At 31.0% G+C, this 18,142-nt stretch overlaps 1 long non-coding RNA gene across 1 annotated transcript in view; it reads right to left on the bottom strand.

Annotated features, from left to right (window-relative positions):
- Positions 1-3,893: 3,893 nt before the first annotated feature.
- Positions 3,894-18,142, bottom strand: part of LOC125048713 — a 101,085-nt gene continuing 86,836 nt past the window's right edge. The window contains exon 5 of the long non-coding RNA XR_007116864.1: positions 3,894-4,023. This is a non-coding gene — a long non-coding RNA (uncharacterized LOC125048713). The remainder of the gene's footprint in view (positions 4,024-18,142) is intronic.

Here is an 18,142-nt window from a genome sequence, read left to right as displayed (position 1 = left end):
TGCACTTCAAGCCTTAAATGGAATGCCTCAGAGGTAACGCCGCATGAGTCATGTTTTTTCGTGCGTGCAGCCGGCTCCATCGAATTATAAGACGTTGTCACGTCAAAAAAGAAAACAAATAGTACTATAAACCATCAAATAAACCAATGAGTAGAGGAAGTATATCGAGACCCGAGGCACTGATTTAATAATACATCCCCATAAAAATTCCTTTCCCCAATATAAATAATAAAAAAAGGTTAAAAGTAGACAAACATAGAATATGTAAAACGAGGAAACGCAATTTAACGAGCTCAATAAACAAAAGGAAAATGTGAACAAGCGGAAATTAGCTTAGAATAAAATAAAACATGTCACGGAGAATGGTGTTTACACATTACGGAGATAAACCATAAAGATATATATATAGGAGTTTAGATGAACACTAATAAAAAATCTAGGCATGGATTCTATTACAAAAACAAACGTTATGAAAAGACATTAGAACGGGTTTTAAATTATAAATCTACGACCCGTAGTATTTGAATTTAGAACGCGTTTTTTAGAGGCAACCAAACGCTGCTATTTGAAGAACGTTCTTCCCAAATTGATTGATTTACGAAATAGATTTAGCTTCACGGATTTATTTCTCAGGTCAAAGAAAATCACGAGTAATCCCCAGTGACATTTACTAAGATGTACATAAGCTTTGACTTATAAAGCTTCTGAGATCCTCTATCGTAGTTTTTCTGGCAGTAAAATGAAATTTTTGTCGTAATTTCTTAGATAAAAATATTTTCTTATCTTACTTTTAACGTTAAAACAAATGACTCGTGGTGGAATATTACTTTGGCGATATATTACACTTCTCATCGCTTTCAAGTCCTGGCTTAATCATAATAATTATATTATAACTGACAGTTACTTTATTTTGCGTATAAAAAATGGTGTATAACTACGACAAAAGTAAGGACAGACTAGTCTTTTAATTTTAAATTTCAAAGAGTTGTAAAATTGTAATACAACATGAATTCATTTGATTTATACTATTGAATAATCATATATTATATAGACCAATTGCTAAAAGAAATCTTCAATATAGAGGAAATAAGCTTGAACGAATAAACAGCGATATGTATGAAGACCTTTATAAAACACAAAAAGAGGTATTGCAAACGAGCGCCGACAGTCTGCAAACAGGTGCGTCTCGGAGCCGTGTTGATGTTCCGATTTACATTAATACTGAATGATATTAACTCGATTATAATATTTAATGTTATAGCTTTGCATTGAGTAGGGTAAAAGGGATATAGTGATCAATGTAAGTTCTATGTCTGTATTATAAAAATAACTTCTATTTAATAGGAACGAAACGTCCGGATAGTTTTGTGATTGTAAAAATACAACTATATGTAAAATATCGTGACTTACTTGTTAACATAAGTATAAAATTCAGAGACCTATCCGACCGACCGATTCCGGCGAAATAATAACTGTTTCATAATAGTACAAAAGAATATTACTACCTACTTGTCCAAAATCCCAATAAAATAGACGCAGAAATTTGCCATTTTTCGATCAATTATTAGTAATTAAATACAACGTAAATCGCTACGTAACACTCAATGGTTTTACCAATAAGCTGCAAACTTGACTAATTTTAATCATATACGAAGCGTCGTCGTAACAGAGCCTTCGTTTAAGCCTTAATTCTTGACAAAGGCTCGATCGATATAATGTTATTTAGACTGCAACCTGCTGATTTTCACAGTACAATAGATACCCTAAGACAGGTCTATTTTGCGTGCAAAGGCTTAGCTTAAACATAGACAATATTTTAAAGATATTTTTCCTTTTTCAACAAATGAGATTTGTTGGAATTGCACTCAAAATGTTTAGTGATATTACTTACAACAATATAAATAAATATTTTTGTAAACTATGGAGAGCCTTGGTTAGATACAAATGTGTGACAGACCAAGTATTCGAGTATAACCATCGAGCAACTTTTTAATAGTCTAGTCGACAAGTTGAAAATGGAACAAAATAGAGATACTGCTCTTAAAATTATGTGCGATAGCTCATTGGATCCGGAATGACGTCTAGAAAAATGTGCTAAAAGCGTGTATTAGCACATAAAAAATTGCAAAAGTTATAGACCATTAAAGATGAAAAAAAAATGGCATTTAGTTTTTTGCCGATATTTAATAAACTATTAATATAATAAAAGTAATATTCATGATAATCAAAAATTTTTTTTTTTCTTTTTTTTTCTATACTTTGTTATATATGGTTGTTTTTGTTAATTTTAGAAGTTTTAGAAAAAAAATAAACAAAAGTTGAATATTTGTTTATAACAAATTGGTAAGTTAATAAACAATAGAATTGTTGATTAAAAAAAATGTTTTTTCTGTTACTTTATAGAGGACTGTCAATTATGATTTTTAGAAAAAAAAAAATTCTTAACTAATTATTTAAATAATAGAAAATTTAAAAAAACGATTATAAACAATTAAAAATTGTTAATAAGGAAAAAATTTTTTTTTAAATCATAAAATTTTTAATGTAATAAAGTTGTGTTAAAATTTTTTTTTAAAATATTGATTTAATCAATTTGTTTAAAAAAAATTTATCAACAAATGGCGGGATTTTTTTTTTTTGCAAATCAATAAATATCTTGTATTAATAAAAAAACGATTATATGATGATTTAGAAAAAAAAAAATTTTTTAACATCATTACATGGATTTTTAAGTTTTTGTTTAAGTAAAAAAATTGTTATAAACAAAGTATAAATATTTTTTTAACTTTTATGGCACGATCTTGTTAAGTATGTATGTAAGAAAGGCTCTACGAAGCGAAATATTTTTACGACCATTATTTAAACATTTTTTTTCACTTACAATTAAGACGGTCGTTCGAGAAAATTTCGTTTGTTAACAATTATTTAACTTGTTGAAAAATTAACTTTAAGTAAAATTTTCAACGGGAATAAATTAATTATAGTGTTCAGAACACACCATAATTTTTTCAAATTTAAAAAAAAATATTCGATACCTTAAATAAATTAATTAATGTGCCGTAGTCGCTTTTGACGCCACGCGCGAATCCTAAAAATGTCACCCGCAGACTTATTTTCAGCGTTAAATTAACATTATAAATAATGGAGATAGAGTTCTGGAAGTCAGGAGTTTTTTATTGGAAATTTCCTCCTCTTTCAGAATCTTTATTTGAAATTTCTTAAATATTAATAGTTTATTAAATATTGGCAAAAAACTAAATGCCATTTTTTTTTCATCTTTAATGGTCTATAACTTTTGCAATTTTTTATGTGCTAATACACGCTTTTAGCACATTTTTCTAGACGTCATTCCGGATCCAATGAGCTATCGCACATAATTTTAAGAGCAGTATCTCTAATTTGTTCCATTTTCAACTTGTCGACTAGACTATAAAGAGATTTATTAAGTTGTAAGCCTTTATCTAAAAAAAAAAAAATTAAGTTAGTAGCCGAATTTTATTTTCATTCGACTCCAACTGGATTAGCAAACCTGTCTAAATATAGTATATTATTTGTTAGTATTGCTACATGACTTTCAAAGCAATTATGTTTATAAAACGTATATAAGATGATCCTAATCCTTGGGATTGATTTGCTCCAGTTCAAACAATTTGTATTGCAGTACTTGGCGATTAAAAAGAGTAGCGGAAAGTTTCTTGCTAGTTTCTACCCGCTTAGTCTTCTTACCCGCTCTACGCCCTTGACTTGCGAACTGGTAGTAAATGTAAATTTACAATTAATTTAACTTGACAATTCATAAGTTCTTTATCTAAATGAATACAGATATTTTGAGTTTGAGATTAATATATATTACGTTATTATAGTCAAACTGACATAGTTTTACTTACCTCAGTACCTTGAACCTTCAATTTCATGTGATCTTCTCGGGTTGTCTTTCCGTCTTTCCGTTTCTTCCAGCAGTATCCATCGCGCCTGTACCGGACCTTCTTTCGACTGTACAGTAGCATGGAGCCGCTTTTTGGCCTGTAACAAAGAAATTATGTTTCTTAAGATCTGTAATTACAAGTGTAGCAACACTTAAGAGTTTTAAGTAATTAATAAGTTTTTTGACTATAGAACAGTGAGGCTGGTAGAAGGCTCAGGTAATGATAAGTCATACTGCCGGTCACGGACACTCACACTGCGATAGCGGGTGCGTTACGGCCTTTATAAACATTGCAAAGCATTATAAAAGTTTACGGTTAGTATGTTTTTGAAGTTTACTTTAAATTTTAGTATTTAAAATAATGCATAGAAAATCGAAAATCGAATCGCGTGACTTAATCAGGGCAGCATTAATCAAGATAATTAAAAAAAAATTACATCAGAACCAAGTTCTGTTATTAATAGTGCGGTTTATTTCGAAGTGTTAAGCTGGAAACGAAATGAGGTAATAGACAAGTACAGATGGGGGCTATCGCTCCGTTTTGATTTGGCGTTGTTTCAGCTCCCCTATCAGTTAGATTGTGAATTTTTCTAGCACATTCGTTGCCAACTCGATTCCCCTATAATCCATTCAGCCGTGAGGCTTTGTTTCTGAATGAACCGCTTTAAATCCGATTAGAACATTTGGTTTGGAAATTTTTGTTACGATGAAATTAATCCTTGTTATCTTAATGAGAATTAAAAAAAATACTATTTAAAACACTACAAAGACGTTCTCTTATTCGATCACAAGCAAGAAAAATCTTTAAAATGTGGGTGGTAATAAAAATCCAAATAAAACGTAATTACTACTGGACAAAAGTTATTGCTCAATACACCGATAAAATTTTTACACCAACCAGTTAATACTTTTATTTAAAGGAAAAAGTACAACCTTTTGGCAATTACCTATTTTACCACAGTTAAATTTTGCGAATACAATACAATTATAAAGAAGTAATGTTTGTGAGGTTGTAGGGGCCTGTAATCTCTGGATCTACTGAACCGGTTTTGTAAATTCATTCACCAATGGGCACGTTATTTGTATTTATCATTGGCTATGTATTAACACGAAACCAGAAAAGTCGTGGTAGTCAGAATTGCAAGGAAGTAGGTAAAAAAACGGTTGAAGAAAAACGTTTCTTACGAGGGTTGCCTTAACGGTGAGAGTTGTAGAACTTGATAATGCTTACAAAGAAGTCAGCGACATGATGTGTCTAATTTTGGTATATAAAAACAAGTACTCCGCCGCGTCTAACCCGAAAAATAGATCATTAATGAGGTGATCATTTTTCAAGATTTACTAATAGATCACTTATCGTGTTGCCCTGGCCGGATTGTTAGTAAATTATAAACTGAATCTGTTGAAAAAATGTTTAAGAGAAATTATTAAAATTGTTCGAACGCGCAACAAAAATATATGTATAAATATATTTACTTCCTTCCTGTTATTGCTTGCTTATATTTACTGTAACAATTATCTGTATACAAAAAGCAATTAATAAAGAAATCGTTTAGAAAGAAACGATACATAAACGATAACATCTACATCACCCTATACCTCCCTAATGACCGCGACCCATTTTCCCGAGGTTTACCGCGATCTCTATTAATGGATGATACGTTACTTTTACACTCATTTTTCACTTTTGAAAAGTAGGTTAGTTATTAATATTAAAGTGATCACGGTAGATAAATAGCTAATAAAGACTCTTAAGGCATCGTCGTGGGATGAACAATATACTAAGCAATAGATCATACTTTTAAATAGTTTGGAAAATCCAAAAGTGCACGCCTCATAGCGGTCAAAAAAAAATCATTCGTTTACATTTTTTTTTACCTCTTACTACTTACTTAATATTATAAAAAAATATATAGTGGCGCCATAACTGTAAGGTGAGGAAAAAATATACTAAAATTCGTATTTTAGTTTTTTACAAATTATAATTAAACGACAGTACTTAGAACGCTAATATTAACTAAGAATCAGCCCAGGGTATAACTTTATATAATAAGAAAAAAAGTATTCTGGTACGATAAATTTTTCGACCAATTTCTCTGCCACATACATGGATCCATAAACACAGACTGAGGGACGTCCCAGAATGATTTTTTTAATGTTATTATTTACTATGTTAAACAAAATAATTGTTCATAAAAAATACCATATGTGCTTGATAGATTATTTAACTCGATTTTAGTGCACTCATATTATCCTGTAAATGTTATATTAGTGAGAAAAATGTAAATCAAGTTTCGAAAGACTGGGTTTTTTGACATGTCGAGAGTAGAGCACTGCGAGGCGTGCAATACATGTGAATATGCTCAGTCAAATGTAAATTTTTAAAAATTCAAAATACCTATGTAAGTAATTGTACGTTTATTGATAAATGAACAAAAGAATTGGAACAGGAATTGCTTTAACTCTATACATTGAGTTAATCTAAAAGACGTTAAATTCAGTTAGCTTCCAAAGGAGCCTTTAATTTTCTCCACACATTAAGTGCAGAGTGCATATTATGCGACGCGTGTACCAGGCTTACTCCTAACAAAATAATTCGATTAGCCGCTCGTGAGCCAATTACTAATCATATTTCACATTAATTTCGCTTGCGTTTCACGGCTAATCGTGTGCATCACACTAAACGAAGCTCCGTTGCCAAAAGGCTGGGATAATCTGACCGGGTAAATAAAACTCTTAATGCGAAATAATTAAAGTCTATTTTTCGACAGCATATTTTCGTTATAGCTAATAAAATTACGCTTAACGATTCTTGTGGGCGTTCAATTGAGCAATAAGGATGAAGGTAGTTTCTTTGAGTGTTAATAACTTTTGTTTCTTGTGTTTTTTTGAAAACGTTTCACTTTATAATTACTTATCGTAATTTAGAAAACATTATTGTATCTTTAATAAGAGATTTAAAGATACAACAAAGTTAAATACTTTAAATTGAAAGATTAATATAATAAAAACAACAACGGGAAAAAAGGTGGATGTGAAATCTCTTAAACAATTTTTAACAATTCAAAATTTTGTATTTTTTATATTTGGTATTTTCGTGACGAAAAATTTATTAAACGGTTTTTATGAATAGAATCTAAAAGTTTTTGTTTAGGAGCTATCTATTTCGAAATAGTTTAACTGTCGCAGTGAGACGTGAGAACGGGCAATAAAAACTAAAACTGCGTGCTATGAAATTGAAAGAGTTTTACAAATTATTTATAAAGTGTAGTAGTTTGAAGATATTTTATGTTGTATTCACTTTTAGTGATTAAATTGCATAAATCATTGCATTGTGTTAAATCCAAAATAAATTTACAAACATTTAAGGTTTTTAAATAGATATATAGTGTAATATTAATTAATTACCAGTCCAAAATGTGATTAAGAAGAATTTATGTAAAAATCTATTTTAAGTAACATTTTCGTACGCGATTGATATTTAATGCTCTTGGCAAGTCCATAGTATCCTTTTTTGTTTTGAAATTACTACTGTTTTTTTTTATAATTTCTTTATAATATTTTATTATTTCTCTTGAACGTAGAGTTGGGATATTCTTACATCTTATTAAATTTGTATTACTTGCATGCTTATCCCATGATAACCGTGTAAAACTAAATGAATAATCTCAGCTCGCTTTTCATCCGCACACAAGTGACGTACCACAATAATAACGTGCATCTATCACTCATCCGCACTTTACGCGCCATATAGCATCCACAACGCAATATTTTCCTCCATGTCGTTATATCTGAACGGCGGCGTCGGATACATGGCTTTTCGCCGACTAATAAATCGCGTATTGAACGAATAAATCAAGCCAATGTTAGTTTTTTTTCGATGCGTCAATGGACGTTTGTTCAGTGTAATTGCATTCTTGTGAAGGTTTTTATCTGTTGAAAGTTTAATACAGTTTAATTATATTTAAAATGTATTAAAGAGAAGAATTTAAATATAATACTATATGTATTATATATAATAATAATCAGTGGCGCTATAACCTCTATCGGTCTGGGCCTCAGATTTCTGAATCTGATTCTGATTTCAATCCAATAGGCAAGTCGGTGATCAGCCTCCAGTGCCGGACACACGCCGTCGACTTTATGGGTCTAAGACATGTCCGTTTCCTCAGGATCGAGCAAATGTTAAATGTGCACATAGAAAGAAAATCCATTGGTGCACAGCCGGGGATCGAACCTACGACCTCAGGGGTGAGAGTCGCACGCTGAAGCTACTATGGTAACACTACTCTCATGTATTATATATAGTATACGATATATAAAAATGTAAATCGCAGACCTGCAAAACAAGTAAATGTAAGCCCAACCTTACTGATATGGACCCATTTTTAATTTCTTGGTAATAGTTTATCATCTAACTATTATTCACATAAGGAATATTCGAGGTCTAAAATACAGGTTTCTGGATTAGTAATTATAACTTCAGCCCATATCTTATATTTTATTAAAATGCGAATTAAAGAAATTCCATAAGAAATTTACCAATATTGGAGAACCCTTAATTGACCTTGAATTGGCCAAGGTTAAAAGCCGTTCATTACAAAAAATCAAAGTGGGTTGAGTTGACGGATCGTTCGGTAAGGCGCCTTTACGAGCGGCTATTTGTTCAGTGTGAAGAGATTAAACCGACTTATGTTTCACCATAGACATATATGGCTAGGAAAATGGAAAATACGTATAAGGTTTATTTAATTCTACGCGTATAAATTATAAGGACTGGGTATCCCTAACATAGATATTACTAAGCATATAATATACATTTTATTCTTGTCTTAAAGAAATATGAAACAGCCAAAAGGTTCTTTAATTAATAACTGTTAAAATACTGAAACCTCTGTACCGATTTGTTCTATCTTCTGATTTAATATCTTTTACATAAATCGTAATTCCGATACGACAATGTATCATCATTACATTCTTGCATAAGATACCCATACTTCGTGTATAGATACGTACTCCAAAGAAAAAGCACTTGTACAAGAATAACTATTGATAATTCGTATTAATAGGGCATTTAAAACCATATCTAAAAACACACGAAACAGTATCGTAACGCTAAATCCAAACAAATTTATGTCCGTTATACCTAAACATACTAAAATGCAAATAGCCGAACTAATGAGGCCGCCGAGAACATTAACAAAAACTTAGTAAAGCATGCGAAACGCTATAATCGCATGATCAAACACCAATAAATCCTTGATTCCTAACAATTTCGCATTTCGGCTCAGTATTTATCGTTTAAAAACGAAAATTACAGCGTAAACCCGCGGAACTTGTGAAATACTGAATATCTCAATCGGTAGAGTAAATTATGTGAGGCCTACACGGAATGGCTGAATTTTTATACCGTTTAATTATCGAATTTTTATCGAAGGCTTTTGTTTGTTTGAAGTGGACTTGTATATTCAAAAAATAAATTAATTAAATACCTAGGCGGCCTGCAAAATTTTTGTATTAAACAAAAAGTCAGCCACTGTTGTCACTATAGGTGAAAATTATACAACTAAATAAAAAGGAACATAATTTAAAAAAAAGGAAAGGGAGCGCTGGACGATTCCTGGAAGAGAGAGAAGAAGCCACTTTTTGGGTCGCAGAGTCAGAATTTAAAAAAATAGAATAAGTTTATTTTAACAGTAAAAATTAAATGTCAACTTATTTATGTTCTAAGCTATTAAATTTAAGTTCCTAATCATAACGTTACTAAGATTTAAGCTATATGTAAAGTTCTGAATGAAACTTTATCAGTTTTATATGTAAAACACGTTTTAAAAAAGGTTTCTTAAAAGATTCCTTGCGCTTAGCTAACTGGATTTCCACCAATTCTCACGGGGAAAGCATGAAAATAAGCATAAACTTATGATGCTACGGAGTTTGAGCTAGTTTAATAGTCAACAAGAGTTTAAAAAATTCAAGATTCTGGTTCAGCATTTTAAAAATTTTCACACCCAATGAAATCAGTTTTATTCTTCGCTATTATGAATTTTAGTATGCTAATTTTATGCTTTGCAAAAATAAACTATCTAATTACAAATCAATTCAGCAAGACAATAAGAATATTTGTATGAAGTCACATAACCGTCGAATGGGTCCAATGGTCCAAATAATTCCCATAAAGCAGTCCCTATTTTGCGTCTATTTCTTTTTCAGTACAAGATGATCAGTGTTCTATTAATTTTGTTTGTCTTGACAATTAATGTTTTAGCTATAAGGTATACCGTTTTTGTAAGAATGAAAAATTAAATTTATTTGATAAAAGCAAAATTATATAAAGAACAATACAAACACAATCACTTTGTGCCCAACTCAGACTTAAGTTGCTGTCAACATTGATTTTCAGTGGGCCCATACTGTCTCGACGGGCACACACACTGAACAATACAAAATTGTTAACAGTTCAAATGGGACTATGCAACAAAATTTCCAACCCAGGCGACAGACCTTCTTAAAGATAACTTTATCTTGAAAGATGACGCGGATTGGAGATGGCAGGTTGTTCCAAAATTTTGTACCGTTGTATTGAAAACTACCGCGAAAAGAAGCGGTTCTATATGTACAAGTTCTTACCCCAAGTGTTTTCACAAAAAAACTGCTGGTGCACATCATGTTGAAAGCACGACGATTTGAGTTCCGCTCACCACAAGCCTAACACGCTACGGAGACCGTAGTAGTAGGAGTTATGACATACTGGTTGCTCGCAATCAAACGCAATATTTATAGAATATAACCAACAATAACTAACAGTATTGTGTGAGAGATTTAAGTATCACCGTAGTTACATTTTGACGATGACATATATATAATATTATTTATGAAACATTCAGCGATCATAGAAAATAACCTCCATACATTTATTGGGTTAAAAGTTATTATCAAAAACATCGCATCAAGTGCATTTAAACTTCAAATTTTCGGTTGAAAGTTTGAACATGAAAATGGAACTCAAATTCACTGACACTAATAATTGCATTCGTGCGATGCGGTTTTCCAAAACAAAAAATGATAATTATGAAGATTATCAGAAAGTTAGATCGAATTTTCTATAAATCCGTGAATGGTTTGCTTTCGCGTGCGATGCAATTAGCTTAGATGATATAACCGTGTCATTGGTAAGCTTTTTACCTTCTTAAATTTATAACAATGTTACACGGATTAACATCTTATGTTAGTACCCGCATTATGCGTACTCAACCGGCACAATAATGAAGGAAATCGAATTATTACCTATGATGAAAAGTTATTCATCACCACAATTATTAATTTTCAAGTAGGTTGGTAAGCCTTTAGTGTGTTTAGGCTACCAACCCGAAACAATTGTTTCTACACAGATAATATAAATCTACTGGTTATACATGCTTTATAAACTTATCCACGGAAGCTGAATATAGTCCTTATTTTATATAAATATTTGGCTAAAAGACATGTCTTTTGTATTTTAATTGTATCTGTAAGTACCTTTATATAAATTTAGTCTAAACTTCAATCAGACATTAATATATACGTAGTTGATACTCATTTTATATTGCTATATGCATTAATATTTGTAGTGTTAGCAAATAAATCCTAAATTCATAGAACATTATATCAGAGGTATAAAGCATAACCACAGTGCCGCGAAGAAAATGTTAAAGTTCCTGAAAATTCGTGAGGGCTGTTTTCACCTGTCAGACAACCTGTAATTGGCTTGCAAGCTTACGTAATCATGTAACTGGCACACAGTGGACCTGTTGTTTTTTGACAGCTGATGTGTTTAAATTTTTCGCCGAATTCGATTCTTTTCGAAGAAGTGATTTATGTGTCATATTGTTTTTTTAAACAATCGAGAAAATTAACTGCCAGTAACTTTTTTGTGTATACTGTATATATTTAAAAAATACATTCTCTCTAGAATAAAAGCAATTATAGAAAAACAAGATTTTTAGATAATTATTAAAATAATTTAATACTTCGATTGATATCAATAATATTATAAAGAAGAAAAGATTAGTCTTTTGAAACTACTGGCTCGATTTCAAACATTCTTTCATCATTATAATGCTCAATAATGCTCTTTTTTGTTCATGTAAGTAACATAAAAATAATACAATAAATAGTGTTAAGCCGGGATAGACCTATCAGTTATCTAAAAATCCCACACAGATGGTTTAATAAAATACCATTTAAGATGCGCCCTCCATACTTTAAAGGTAAGAAGGTGATATTATATATAACGTACAGTATGATAAACAAACTAAGATGATAAACAACTAAAACTTCCCCATCAAAAGAACTTTCAAAAACTTCAAAATTGTTTATTTTATACCATAAGATAGTAACTAAAATTATATGCAATGTTTTGGACTCTTTCAAATAATACAAATTACTTGTGCCAGAAACTTGGCATAAACGAAAATTTCAAAAAACCATTGAAAACTGTTTTCATAATAAAAAGCTCAGTAAAATGATTCTATGTGGCTTAAATAATGATTGCACGCAGATAGTCATCGTAGGTATTACATGGTCATCCATGTACTTGCCATGTAGAATAATGATTATGACCAATTACGGTAACAAAGCCTGACAGGGCTTAGCTTAAGTAATGGAATATTAGCATGTTACACTGACTTATGGGTGAAGTATTAAAATGTATGTGCTAAGTGACGTAATTTATTATTAACGTCATTCCGTAATTAACTATGACGTCGCAGTATTATGAAAAATGGTGAATGCCGAAGACAGTTTTCATAAAAAGACATTTCACCCTATATATTTATACTTTGAATAAGCCTAGAGTTTTGTGCCAGTTATTCTTGTCCGTTCTGCACCTTTGTTGTAAGAAATTCTAGTAAATGAATATTCGATATTATTTTTATTAACCCTTGTATACTTCGTACATAACGTTAAATCTTTGATAGAGTAAGTTTTTGTAAAACATAGGCACAAAACATTCAACATTTATATGATAGGATAGACTGAAAAACAGTTCCTTTCCGATGGTTTTATTATAGACAAGCCGTTGCATATTGCAACCAATTTTTCGTGATTTGTCTAAATCATCATCTATAGTATACACCGATGATGCTAAAGAAGGCAAAAACCAACCTTAAATTTGAGAACTTTTAGTCCGTCAATATAGGTGTTTTTTCTAAAACATTTCCTAATCCAATTATTGAAATCATCCTATATTATTATTAAATTTACATTGCTTAAGGGATTTATTGATGTAGAAGCATTAGATTTCTAAACTGTATGCTGGTTTTGGAAAATCTATTTTTTTTTACATTATGGTATCGATAAAGATTTGCTTTAGTTTCTTGTGTCACAAACATCCTACCGCCGTCTTATTGTGAAGGCATTCTGGCTTAATTATTAAAAATACTAAGCGTGACCCACGTGACGTCAATTAAAAAACACTTGTCAAAGGAGAAATTTCAAAGTAAGGCCCGTTTAATTATAAATTAGGCCTGCGATAATTACGCGCCGAATGAAAATGCAATGCCGTGAGCTTGTGACAAATGACTTTCCTCGACTAATCACCTTATTTTTCTTACTTCGGAAAATTTGCAATTTTCTTACAGTAAGTGATGTTATAATTAAAAACGAAATTAAGAGCCTTTAAATTACCTATTAATTCGGCCTTTGATCCTATACGTGAGTGTTAATGTATAATGATAAACACGTTTTTTTTAATTAAAAGTTTAAACAATAAACGGGTATATACAATTGTCAAACACGTTACGATCACATAAGTAAATATTATGACAGAAATGTTAGTTTGATCTTAAGCAAATCGACAAAACACCGAGATCAGAGATTAAGCCTCAATTAAACCGTTCGACCCTAATCCAAGCCATCGGTAATAGAAAGCAATCTAGCGACAAACCACAGCTACGATATAAATCAAGCTACACAAATAAGCCACGGCCGTCAACGAATAATGCTTTGGATCCGAGCTGTCCCACAAATTATAGAGGGCCAATTCAGGGGATAGAAAAGAGTTTATTACCATTTTTCCTGAAATATATACCATGTGCTGTTTAAAAGTGACAGCTGTCATTAGCAGACAGCAGTCACAATGACGATAACAGCTGTTACTTGTAAAAGATTTTATCATATATTGGTCATCACAAATCATAGCCTATTCAAGTTAGTCTTTACGAAATTGTGTAAAAAATTCTTTACAAGGCATAATCAAATTTCTACTAAGTATAATTATGGCTTAGTATTAAACGCTGTATAAAATATTTCTACGTAAATTGTTCGTTTGTCCATAAAACGCACTGTTAGATATTTCATACATATGTTTTACATAGTGTTAAAAATCGTCAGTCTGCATAAAACATTTAAAATTGTTGTCTATGTAATCGGCGACTAATGAATTCAATTCAAATTGTCCAATAAATTATAGACCGGCGCATCACGAGAAAAGAGCGCTTTAAAACTTTAATTGCAGCTGTAGTTTTTGTTTTTTGTACTATTTTATTGTTTAACTCATGCATTAACTCAAAAGTCACCTAACTTTTATCTTGCATATAAAATTCTCTAGAATTACCTGAATAAATTGTAGAAATAGTAAAGGTGGGTTTAAACGGTTGTCAAGCAATGATTTGGAGCGTTCCACAGATTATAGACTCCGGAAGTACGACGAACGTGTTTTCCGGGATACCGGAAGTGCCGAGATCGTGTGATTGTGGTCGCTTGAAATAAAATTTAAGTCTAGCCAGCAAAGTAGCTGAGGCACGCAAAGTAGAAGTTTAAATAATACATCATTTATCGAATATTAAAGTTCGGTTTTAAAATCCACTATTTAATCCATTATTTTACATTTCGTCCGCCTAAACCTATCGTATTTTACTAGTAGTTTTTTATTTAGAAAAGTTACAATGATTTTTATTTCAAATTTTCTCTGATATCCTATAAGTTTCGAGCTCTATGTTAGGGAAGGGCATAGTAAGACAGTAATAATTAGAATAAATGATAAGTTTCAGGTACATGTTTTACATACGATTAAGTATTTAATTCACCAAATATTATTACTTCTGTGTATTTCAGTTATTATTAAATTATGTCTATTTTATTCTAGTACATAATTATCTAGGTGTAGCGTACCCTGCACTGATAACATTATACTGAGAATAGCATCCTAACAACGCAACACCTAGAGCGAGCTTAATTCAAACTGTGCAGAATTATGCACTTGTGATAAACCTTTAATACCAGACAACAATTTACATCTAAATTATGATGTTTCGAGTTCAGTACCCGTATAACAAGACAAATTTAAATTCAGTTAAGCTCGTTGCACACATTTGCTGAATTGCAATATTCAAAGTCATGAGCCGGCTTCGGAAGCTTTTAATTAATAAGTTGAGCTACTGTTGAGTAAATACTGTACGAATCAATGAAAATCAAATGAATTCAATTTAACTTAATTTTTAATAAAATAAAAGCAAAACTGAAACGCTCCAAATTTAGTTCAACAATATAATTATTTTCTGTAGTAAAAAAGGAATAAACGTGTATCAGATATTTCGATATTAGATCTACTAAGTGGAAGAGCCAGTTATTAAAATTTACTTAATAGATTCAGTGCTCCATACCATAAATCAGGCGTTGACTAAAAGGCTGCAAATGTTCTAGGTGCACTCTTTCGGTTTAGATTTATCGTTATTAATGTAATATTAGAAATTTATATACTTGCAAAGTAACTCACAATCTGTTTTTTTGCCTACGCGGCATAGATGGCGTTAATATGACAACATTTTAATAGACTCTAAATCATAATATCAAATAGTTAACTGTAATATAGCAGTATCACGTTGACCGCGATTGCAATATAGGCGACTTACGTAAATAATGTAATTGTTGCGGTTGTTTTAGTAAAAGAGGTTTTATTTAAATTTAAATCAAAACTGTCCTGGAATACATCCGATGGTGTAAATAACATAAACACATATTCACATGCTAAATACCCAATTTCTGTCCGCCCTTAATCTTGTCAACGTTTCACTAAACTGTTGTTCAAAAGAGCTCCATACATCAGTTGTAATGCGGGAGTTTCATCTCCATCAGAGTAATCGTTGCGATAAATACAGCACGAGATTGGCCGTGATTCCAGTGATTTAAGGCATTTAGGACAAATTAGTGTTCACGTCCAAATATCACGATATTTACAAGGGCGATATTTTAGTGGCAGGATGGACGCTAGTCGCAAGCGGTTTCATAGGCGTGGTGGTTTTTGAATTTAGAACCATTTGGAATACCAACTCGATTTCTAAAGCATATGCAAAAGAATTGCGTTAAGTCAACATTATAATAGCAAGGTTTTTATGAACGCAGCTACAGAGTTTAAAATTAGAACCATTTGGATAACGAATATTATAGAACAATCGTATCTACGAGTATATGCAATACTATACAGTTAAGTCAACATTTTAGTAACAAGTTGATTGCCAGACATTTTATTGATCGTAGGGTTTTTGAATTTGGAACAATCGCAAATACGTTTTTAAAGAGGCAAAAATAAACGCAAGTTGTAAAGGCAGCCTCCATTGTTAAATTGGCATTTTAAGAGAAATTATATATTACAAAGCACATAGTATAAATAATGTTTCTTCTATATATTAAAAGTTTTATAAAATTGATTAAAAAAAACACAGTGTAAAAACTCAAGAAAAATATTAAATCGAGAACTACAATCATAGAATTCATTAACATCACAACCACAAAGCGTGAACGTATAAAATTTATACAATCAATAAAAACAATTTTTGACCGACATTATGTGTGAAAATATTATTTACTAAAACTATTTTACAGAAATTAATTTTAAAATTGTTGTCTTGAATCCTTGTAAATACTTCATTTCAATTCACGTAAACATACGCGAAACTTTACAAATAAATTTGATCCCCGACCTTCGCGATCTCATAAAAGCTATTAAGATGTATTACATTTCCTGAGTTAGGAAGTTAAATAAGTTTACGAACTCGTTTACTTTGTACCCAGTTTGAGACTATCGTGTCGATAAAAGACAAGTTGTGTCCGCGGTATAACAAAGTCGGAAAAATAAGAGGAAAATTGAAATATAAAGAATCTCTATACATATAAATCTTCATTTAGTAAAATCCTTAGATATCCATGTGGATATATTATGTCTACGTAGACATTACAAGATCGGAAGACAGATTTAGGTGCAGTTATGTAGTGTGTTTTTAGTTATAAGATAATTTTCCTTTAAGAAAAAGGATTATTAAATGTGTTAATTTTTTTTTATCTAAATGGGATTATTAAAATATTAGTTATTTCTGCTTAATAACGTTGTATTTTCGCAGAAAAGTATTGCAGAATAGGGTTAATTTATTTTATTTTAACACACATTTTGATTTTATTAATAAATTACATGTTAGAATAATAGTAATAAGTGTAACATTTTTCTCAAATAAGTACCTTTTAAATAATGAAACTCTTTATGAAAAACCTAGAACAAATCACCACAATGAAGTATAATTAAAATTCATGTATATCTTAAATGAGCAGTGTGACATTCCGATAGCTTTACATAATTTCAAATGATTGGTTTTCATAAGCGATGATAATAACGGGAACACAATAACGCAGGGGTTTCGAATTGATGACTCCAATTCACTGGATTATTAATGTGAGTTGACACGTTCATATTGAATCATGTCAATGGCCAATAACTATCATTGGTTAAAATGATCATCAATATCTACCATACAGAGGCGGTGAAACACTTTATGGCTTTTGTCTCAAATCGCTGCATTTCTCTATCATTGTAATTTCATGCAAGTGGGCAGTCTCTGTCATCTATTTTTTGGTCAGATTTCAAAAAAATAAATGAAATGTAATAACAATATATACATATTAGGAACCATGTTAACAGATGTAGAAGACCACTGGAGTTTGCTGAAATCACGTTAATACCTATTTCTAACACCCTTCACTTTTGTTGTGAACATAGAGGACTATTTATATATTTTACTTTTATAATATAAAGCTAAAGCGTTTTTTGGTTTCTGGATTAACTACATATGGACTGAACATTCAAATTGTAAATTTTTTTTTGTGTTTGATAATCCATTTACCGAGGAAGGTTTTACCCTATATTATATCATCGCATATATACCTTTTGCCATACATTACTAGCATTTCTTT

This window comes from Pieris napi, chromosome 4, assembly GCF_905475465.1.
Source record: "Pieris napi chromosome 4, ilPieNapi1.2, whole genome shotgun sequence".
In the NCBI taxonomy this organism is placed as follows: Eukaryota; Metazoa; Arthropoda; class Insecta; order Lepidoptera; family Pieridae; genus Pieris; species Pieris napi.
Note: the sequence above shows the minus strand (reverse complement) of the source record. Positions and strands in the feature narration are given on the sequence as shown.